The sequence below is a fragment of the Macaca thibetana genome, chromosome 7 (genome assembly GCF_024542745.1).
Source record: "Macaca thibetana thibetana isolate TM-01 chromosome 7, ASM2454274v1, whole genome shotgun sequence".
Taxonomy (NCBI): domain Eukaryota; kingdom Metazoa; phylum Chordata; class Mammalia; order Primates; family Cercopithecidae; genus Macaca; species Macaca thibetana.
Genome location: NC_065584.1, coordinates 104,747,888 through 104,758,003, shown reverse-complemented (window position 1 = coordinate 104,758,003; position 10,116 = coordinate 104,747,888). Strand labels below are relative to the sequence as shown.

The 10,116-nt window shown below is 43.0% G+C and overlaps 1 pseudogene; it reads right to left on the bottom strand.

Annotated features, from left to right (window-relative positions):
• Positions 1 to 1,275: 1,275 nt before the first annotated feature.
• On the bottom strand, positions 1,276 to 1,927 carry LOC126959245 (ADP-ribosylation factor-like protein 2-binding protein; annotated as a pseudogene).
• Between the last annotated feature and the right edge of the window lie 8,189 nt (positions 1,928 to 10,116).

Below are 10,116 nucleotides of genomic sequence, written 5' to 3'. Positions count from 1 at the left end.
GCCTTCATAGCACTAACAACTATAAAAAGCACACAGCACATATTTTGATCTTTAAGTGGGTAATCATGGAAATTGCAAGATCATATTCACCGGGTTAGCCTGATTCTTCATCTACAAAAATATTTTTTAGGGCCAGGCATGATGGCTCATGCCTGTAATCCCAGCACTTTGGGAGGCCGAGGCAGGTGGATCAAGAGATCAAGACCATCCTGGCCAACATGGTGAAACCTCATCTCTACTTAAAAAAAAAAATACAAAAATTAGCTGGGCGTGGTGGCACCTACCTGTAATCCCAGCTACTCCGGTAACTGAGGCAGGAGAATCACTTGAACCCAGGAGGCAGAGGTTGCAGTGAGCCGAGATCATGCCACTTCACTCCAGCTTGGTGGCAGAGCAAGACTCTGTCTCAAAAAAAAAACATATTTTTTAGAAATATAATGCTTAAAAAAGTCTTCTGGAAACAGTGGAACTACATCAGGACCAGCAGAAGACATGGTGATACAGGACTGTAAATGTAAGACTAGGAGTTTATTTTTCACATGTAGTTTTTAAATAAAGGGTCACTCTCTTCGTAGATTCCTACAGCCAAGACAAACTGAGATCACAGGAGATCCAGAAATCTCAAGCTAGTCAGCTGGCTTGAGTTCCACCCTAGATAAATGCTGCTACAAAATAGTAAAAAACTCCACTGAAGCTGATGGACTGAAACTCTGACCCATGTGAAAAAGAGCTGTGGCTGGGCTCCACGGCTCATGCCTGTAATCCCAGCACTTTGGGAGGCCGAGGCAGGCAGATCACGAGGTCGAGAGATCAAGACCATCTTGGCCAACATGGTGGAACCCCATCTCCACTAAAAATACAAAAATTAGCTGCATGTGGTGGCAGGCACCTGTAGTCCCAGCTACTTGGGAGGATGACGCAGGAGAATCGCTTGAACCTGGGAGGTGGAGGTTGCAATGAGCCGAGATTGTGCCATTGCACTCTAGTCTGGCAACAGAGTGAGACTCCATCTCTCTCTCTCTGTAAGTGCACAAAAAGGTTCATGCAAGGCCTGGGTCAAAGAATTTGTGATGGTGGATTATTCCACATTGTTGACATGCCAATATGTATGCTGGGGAAAGGGGCCCTCAAAGGATTCTGACCCAGAAGCACCTGAGGGAAGTGCCTACTTGGGATGGGAAGGAGTACTAGGATTACTCTGAGCACTTGGGGAAGTGTACTAGGGTTACTGAACACAACAAGGTGTTTTAGGAGAAGCTGTTCTGGAGGATTAGGCTATTTTGGTTTTGATACATGAATACTTAAGAAAGAGCTGCAGAAAAGAGGCAGTCTTTCCAAGATGTATTCCTCAGTCATCAGTGGCTGAAACTTCTCTGAGCATATCCGGCTGGTGACATTAGCATGATCCCATTCATTGTCTGGAGGTGGGATCTGATGCTGCAGATTGTTTTGGGAGGCTGACATAGAGGATGATTTGTACATTGAAGTTGGCACTATACCACTGCTTAAATCCAGTCACTGGCCTTCTTTTTCTGCATTGTAGTCCAGAAATATTTTTCTAAAAGTTAGACAATCTGTAAATGTGAGCAGCATGTGGAATGTGTGATCCACCCCTCATGGTGTGTAACCTTGCAATGAAGGCTGCCATATTGAATCCAAGAATCCACTCCAGCAGCTGTTCTTCAAGATAGTTTTCTACCAAAGAAATCCATTCATTAAAAATAGGTGTGTGGGTGAGTTTATTCTCTTTCATGTCTTCAAACTCTTGGTAGTACTGTCCCCTGGAATTTCTCTGCAATAACTGGAACTTATCCATGATAATGTTCTCTAAATATCCAACCACAGCATCAAATTCTGCCACTGAGGCAGAGGAGAAGGATAGTGTGAAGTTGTCTTTCTCTATAGTGTCTGCTGTGGCCACAGTCATCACATCCCCCACCCCATGCTGATGGCCATTGGCCTCCTACTCTGTCTATGGCTCACTCGGCCCCCAACTCAGGCTCCTGGGCTGCAGCCATATGCGGGCTGGCCTCCATGTCTGGCCAGGCTGCTCTGCACCTACTGCCTTCCACAGATGTTTAACTTCCCAGGGTGGTTTGAGAGCGTATGTGGCTGAGGTTGGGGTGTCACGCATTTAGTCTTACACCTGCCACCCCCTGGTTGTTTTACAACCTTGGGCAAGTGATTCAGCCTTTCTGAGACTCCATGAGGACCTCACATTGTCCTTAAAATGTTTCAATTCAGAGTGCCTGGCATGTAGTAGATGCATAACAATCAATTCAATTCATTCAACTAATATTTATTGAGCATCTACAATGTGCCAAGAATGGTATTGGTGATAAGACAAAAAAACAAGGCAGATAAAGGTCCTGTCTTTATGGAACAAAGGAGGCAGCTTGTGTTTGTATTAAAGATTTGGTGACTATTTCTCCCAGATGGAATCAGTCATCCCAAGGACTTTTCTTTACTCAGGGCTCCAAGCTCTCCCAGCATCTTTTGCGCCTGGGTAGGTATCACATCCAGGAGAGAATGAACATGATGTCTTCTACTCCTTTACATCATGTTCTTGGAGAAGGATGGTGGAATTTGGCCAGATATCCTAGCTTTGGACTGGAGCTGGGCTTCAGAGGTGCTCTTCTGGTCTAATGAGAGGCCTGTGCCTAAGAGATCATGTTATATCTGAGCCCAGTGTTCACTATTTCCAGGCTCCCTCTGAGGCATGTGGCACTCGGATTTTTGCCAGCTAGATAAGCCACCCAAGCAAAGAACAGATCTTCCCAGGAATGGCTGTAATTTATTGGTGGGGAGTTTAATTCTGTGACCACTGTACAAGGTTCTGTGGAATGAATATCATGTCAATGCTATTTAATAATATGGTAACCACTGACCATTTAATTACATGGTAATTGTCACTTAGTGGCTGGGTAATTGCATAGTAAGTACCATCTAATTTCAGGGTAAAGGGTAAATACATGATTATTTCAGCCTCCTTAGGCACAGTATAGGTCACCCAGGAATTAGGTTTGGATTGACTAAGTATAAATTACCTAGAAATCTGTTTTCGGGTGATTACTCCTGTCATCCTTCCTCGACAAAGCCCCTAATGGTTACCTTAAAATTAAAAAGAGATTTCAAGAATTTGGGCCTCAGGAACTTAAAGGGACAGTGCTTCATCTTAGAATCAATGTTATGCATTGATTGCCTGTTATGCGAGAGATGGTGCTTTGTTAGGGAGGAGATAGAGAAGAGCTTACAAATTCCTCCCTTTTCTGTCTGACAGCAGAGTTTTCTTCTGCTGTGGTGATGTGGGGAGCTCAACACGTGATCCTGAAACTGACATCACAAGATGTAAATACAACATCCATCCCATTGCCTCTTGTTATGAGCCCTGGGCTAGCAAGAGGGATGGTTTCCATAGTGGTTAAATGGTGGCTCCCAAAAAACTATCTTCACCACCTAATCCCTAGAACATGCAAATGTGATCTTATTTGGAAAAAGCATCTCTACAGATGTATTAGAATTAAGGACCCTGAGATGAGCTCATTCTGGATTATCCAAGTAGGCACTTGTAATTCAGTGACAAATGTCTTTATAAGAGGTAGAAGAGGAGACAAAAATAAGACCATGTGAAGTCAAAGGCAGAGCTTGGAGTGAGGCAGCCACAAGTCAAGCAATGTCTGGAATCAGCAGAAACTGGATGAGGCAAGGAATGAATTTTTCCCCAGGGTCACTGGAGGGTGGCTGGCTTTGCCAAGACCTTGGACTTTTGGACTTCTGGCCTCTAGAGCTGAAAAAGAATATATATATATATTTTTAAATTTGAGACAGCATGTAGCTCTGTTGCCCAGGCCAGAGTGCAGTGGTGCCATCTCAGTTCGCTGTAACCTCCACCTCCTGACTTGAATCAATTTTCCTTGCCTCTGCCTCCTAAGTAGCTGAGATTACAGGCACCCACCATTATGCCTGGCTAATTTTTATGTCTTTTAGTGGAGATGGGGTTTCGCCACGTTGGCCAGCCTGGTCTTGAACTCCTGATCTCAGGTGATCTACCTGCCTTGGCCTCCTAAAGTGCTGGGATTACAGGTGTGAGCCACTGAGCCTGGCCTGAAAAAGAATATTATTTCTGTTGTTTTAAGCCACCCAGCTTGTGGTACTTTGTTATAGCAGCTACAGGAAACTGATATGGTCTCTAAGGAGCTGTGGGGCAGCAGGGGTCCCTGGCTGGAGTTAAGGAACAGCTATAGAGGAAATAAAAGTTTGCACAAGTCAAATCCCATCTTGTGTGGTGAGCAGAGCAGTTCTCAGCAGACCACAGAGCAGTGACACAAACTCAGAGATGGCAGGCAGGAAGCAGAGCCCACTGCTAGGTCCATTTGAGGGCTCCTGTGTTTGCTGGAATGTCATATGGGAAGGGAATACACAAAAACAGGTTTAATGCCCTTCATTATGAAATAAATTTTAGGGTCCTTCTTGGGAAAAATGCAAAACTGTTTTTAAAAGTGCCCAAACTCCCAGGATCCAGATACGATCACATTAGTCTACTTCCTTTGAATCTCTTGTGTTGACCCTAGCTAGCTGGCAAAAATGAGAGTGCAGGCTTTGGGGTTGGGCAGGCCAGGATTTAAAACCTGTTTCCACCACACAGTAGCTGGATGACCTTGGACAAGTGGTTTAACTTCTCTGAGTCTCTGTTTCCAACTTTCAGGCCAGGAAAATAAAACCTACCCTGTAGGGTGTTAGTTTCATGAGTGTGTGTGTGTGTGTGTGTATGTGTGTGTGTGTAGCAGACACACACTCACACATATACATATCCTTTAATGAGTGTATATAATGAGAAAGTTTGTGCTCAGTCAAGTGTAGCTATTATTTCTATACTGATGTACAGGGCAGAGCAAAATAAGCATTTCCTATGTTATGAACTCTCCATAGACATTTGTAAATGACTGCATCACAGACCATCAAATAGAGTGGCAGAGATGAAACTGATATTGACAGCAGTCACATTGCCTCCCTAGAGTCCCTTATTGAGCTTATTGCTGATTATGCAGTCCCTCCATCAAGCTACCTCTGAGTTTTAATGGCACCCTCTTCTCCTTCTGCTTCCCTTCTTTCTCCACAGCCTGCTGTGGGCTCAGTTTTGGAAGGCATAGAAATTAATTACCCTGCATATACACCTTGGGTAGCTTGGGCACTCAGGTTTAGATAAAAAAGTGTTTGGAGGCAAATAATAAGGTCCCAAAATAACCCATTCAAGATTGCACCTAGCTTTATGATCCTGCAAGAAGGAGCTATCCAGCCAATAGGAGGATTAACCAATAAAGGATTTTGAAAGACCCTCACTAAATAAAAATAACATGAACCATTCTCCAGGAGGCCTCCTGAGTCCTTGTTACATTTAAGTGCTGCATGTGGAGTCTGGTTTATTTTTATGGGTTTTGAGTCATTTGCTCTCACAGCCTTACTCATTTCTGTAACAACACTCTCTGCTTAGTTACACATGGCATTCTGCACACCTGTCCTGCTATCTCCCAATTGGGCTATGTAGAGGACACCCTCACCAAGGGTTGGAGGTAGCCAGGGAGTGCCCACTTTCTGGATTTGTGTCACAGTTTTGCACCTTGGTGGTCAATTTTGATCTGTGGAGCATCTCAATGGTTTATCTTGCCAGTTTGACAATTCCAGCCAGGCAGGGTGATATCTTGGGGCACAGTCTCAGAAAATATCTCCTAAAGGAATAATAAACAACAATAAGCTTCTTTTATTGGATGTTTCCACCACACAGGCATTTTGCTAAGAGTTTCACACTACTCTTATTTAACCATTACAACAAATGTATGAGACTGACTTTGTCATCTTTATTTCCCTAGGCCAAGTAAAGTTAGAGAGGTCCCTGACCCAGCTAAGGACCATGTGGCTAATAAATGGAGGTGATGGAATTCAGGCCAAGCCCATGTGGCACATGGAAGTGTGGGTGATGAGTCACTTTCTCTTCAGAACACAATCTTTTTGAGGTGATAGTGTCTCAGTCCATTTGTGATGCTACAACAGACTACCTGAGATTGGGTAACATAAAAAACAGAAAATTTTCCCACACAGTTCTGGAGGATGGAAAATCCAAGATCAAGGTTCTGGCATCTTGTGAGGGCCTTCTTGCTGTGTGCTCACATAGCAGAAGAGAAGAAGAGAGTGAATCCACTCCAGCAACCTTTTTTTTTTTTTTTTTTTTTTTTAATCACGGTGGCTCAGTCTGTTTTATGTTGCTATTAAAGAACACCCCTGAGTCTGGGTAATTTATGAAGGAAGGTGGTTTATTTAACTCATAGTTCTGCAGGTTGAGAAGTTCAAGGGCACGGCCCTGGTTTCTGGAGAGGGCTTTTGTGCTGTATCATAACATGGTGGAGAAGGTCAAAGGGGAAGCAAACATGTGTGAAGAAGAGGGAGACAAGACCTGAGGGATGTCCTGGCTTGATAACAACTCACTCTCTCAGAAACCATTCCTAAGAGAACTAATTTATTCTCACAAGAGTAAGAACTCACTTCCTACCTCAAGAACAGCTCTAAGCCATTCATGAATTGTCCTCACAGCTCAGACATCTCTCAGTAGGCCTTGTCTCCCAACACTACTACACTGGGCATCAAATTTCAATATGAGCTTTGGTGGGAACAAAGAAACCACATCCAAACCATAGCAAACAGCACTGAACATTTCACCTCCCCAAAGGTCCCCCCTCCCAATGCCACTTCAATGAGGATCAAGTTTCCAACACATGAATTTTCAGAGACATATTCAGACCATAGCAATGAGTTTGGTGGTTTACATTGGCACATTGAGGGAACCCATAATTGACTTGGAGTCTCACCTTGACTTCTATCCAAAAGTTATTAAAATCTGGACTGAGAGAAATGACGCCTACTTATCAGAAGGCTTGGCTGAGGCACTTTATCATCCTCTAGATGAGTGGTTCTCATCTAGAATTCGTTTGGAATTTCCCAATCAATCAGATTCCCCAGGGTTGAAATCCAGGCATCTGTATCTTCTTAAAGGTAAGCTGTGGGTGATCCTGATGCATCTTGTCTGTGGACTAGTTTTTTGGAACCCCTGCATGAAACGTTCTAGATTTTATCTCTGGATTAAGCCACATCAACAGACAGCTGGAAATCAATGACATCATTTTAACTTTGAAAATCACAACTTTTACCATCCTGTGTGTCCATTGCCTGAAAATGAAGGACATTATAAGACACAGCCATATATAATTCAGAATTAAGCAGCGTGTATATGGGATAATTGATATTGCTAAAGATATAATTCAGTAATCAGACCAGTCTCTTAGTTAACTTTCTTTCAGGATTCATTCCCAGAAATAGCTTTGCTTCTCCTGATAGCCATTTTTTTCTCCCTCCATGTGGACCTTGTGTTGTATAACTGATTAAATTTCTTTCTTTAAATTGGCCAGTGGGAAGCCCAGAACAAAAATCTACACCTTTTAAGCAAATTGTAAAGAGCCTTATGTGTTTTGTGTCTACTTTTACTTCAGGATTCTTTTTATTCTGTCCCTTTCTTCTGTTGTTATATTCCCACAGTTGCTGTGCCAAATGGAGCTTTGTTGATCTGCCTGCCATGGTGGTTCATTCATAAAATGGAAATCTCTTTCCCACCTTAATTTTTAGAAATTGGGATAAACCTACACTTAATACATACATATAATGAGATAATGTATTAGTGTCCCTGCTATAGAAGAATACCCAAAACTAGGTGGCTTAAAATAACATAAATGTATTGTCTCACATTCTGGGGGCAGAAGTCTGAGATCAAAGTGTTGGCAGGGCTGTGCTGCCTCTGACAGTGCTGGAAAGAATTCATTCTTGCCTCTTCTAGCCTCTGGCATTAGCTGGCAATCCTTGATATTCCTCAGCTTGTGCCTCCTCCAGGCACATGGCCGTCTTCTCCCTGTGTCTCTACATTGTTTTTCCTCTGTGTGTCTGTGTCTTTGTTCAAATTTCCCCTTTTTATAAACATACCAGTCCTATTGGATTAGGACCACCCTAATGACCTTATTTTGATGACTGCTGCAAAGATTCCACTTCCAAATAAGGTTATGTCTTTAGGTACTGGGGGTTAAGACTTCAACATATTTTTTCTTGGGTGACACAATTTGACCCATAACATAGTATATATCTTTTCCTTTCCTTTCCATTTCTTTCTTGGCTATTTCTGAATGGTCACTTAGCTGGAAGAGACTGTTGGGTGTCACTATCATTTTTTTTTTTAAATTAAAGTGAGTTTAGAAAGTACCTGTTTATTCAGTTGCCTTGGTTTTTCCTAGTCCCAAATAGTTTGAATAATTTAATTAACAATTGACTTTACAGAATCCCCTTAAATTTGTCATCGATATAGGATGTCTTCATGACTAGTGCCTCCTGATGTCAAAAACCATCCCTTCCCCCGTAGTTTACAGGGCCATATTTGTTTCCAGAGGAGGGGATTACATCACTGCAGGGGGCTCTCTTCCTGTATAATCCCTGTCTCATGTGCTCCCCACAAAACTTTGTCTCATCTGCAATGCCCTAGAGCAATGGAGACTATGGCAGGAAAACTTCTTTGAAAAAGCTCCTGCCAACAAGTATCTCAAAGGTCTTTAAGTGGTATTGGGAGGGGCTTCCAGGTGACAGTCAGTACCCGAAGTTTCTTTTCTCCCTACAACCAGGGAGATCTTAACTACTCACCCAACACAACTGGAGATGGTATCTGTTGGTCATATTCATAGGGTTTCTCTGGAGCATGTTTGCAGAACTTTCATTTCTAGTTGCTTCAACACTTGCATGGGACACGACAGAGCAAAACCCTGCTGTTACTGAAATCTCTGCATGAACTTGGAGCTCTGTAGAAACAGGTGTAGAGACAGAACTCTCAGTAAGTGCTGGTTTGGCTCTGGTGTGGGCAAGTGGATGGTGTAACATAGATTGTCATGGATCAGCAAGGATCTTGGACTGGCATAGGACATGGAAATGGAGCAGGGATGATGAATCCATCAGGCTACAAAGGAAGTAGTAAAGTCAGACAAAGGCCAGAGTTTCTCTATGAGCTACTTCTAGCTGGATTTCATGAATTACCTGGAAAAGGGGGAGGAGGTAGTTAATAGCAAACCCATATGGTAGTTACGGCTCTTCAGTATTTGAATGTTTTGTGTAAATCAATGTTTGTTAGTAGTTTAAGCCAGGTGCAGTGGCTCACACCTGTAATCCCAACTACTTGAGAGGTTGAGGTGGGAGAATCCCTTGAGCCCAGAAGTTGGAGAGTAGCCTGGGCAGCATAGCAAGACCTCATCTCTTATAAAGAAGGTTAGGAGTTTAGTAAATGGCAAATTAAAAGCATGACTTTGGAATACTTCTCTGAGGAGGCTCTTAAACTGATGAATCTTCCCTGTGTAGTCACAGCCTTGGTTGCTGGGGTGTGCAGAGCAGGGAAGCATCTGCCTTGCAGTGACAACTCTTCCTTCCTCCAAATGCCCCATGCTGGCTCCTGCCTCCATCACTCTATCAAAACAGTTATAACTGAGGTGACCCGAGTGCCACTTGGTATCTGAAATCATCTCTTTCCTACCTCCCATGCAGTCCTCCTCTTCCTTTACATCTTAGCAGCATTGGATGTTCTTCAAACACACTCTTCCTTTATCTTCTGTGACACTGATCTTCTACTCTTCTATCCTCTATCTCTGTTGCAGGCTTATTCTCGTCAACTGAGTTGTTAGGTGTTGGGATGGTTCAAAAAACAGGCATTCTTTTCTGCAGCTGGTATTTATGTTGCAAATGTCATGAGGTAAGTTGGTGGGTACAGAGTTGAAAGAGCTAAGAATGGGACATGGAAATGGGACTATTTGAGAATATTTAGAGTCCTCACATGAGGGTACAACATTTGCGCAGAACCATGACATGCTCAGTGATGGCTGATGTTGCTCTGACACTGGGATTATGGGATGCACTCCTGAGATGCAAACTCTTATCAGCTACCATCTTGCCTCTTCTTAGAGAAAGAAGAATTCTAAGATTTATGTTGAAACAGAATGCACAAACAAAAGTGATGCCAAAAACCAACCACCACGAAGAGTAGATGCA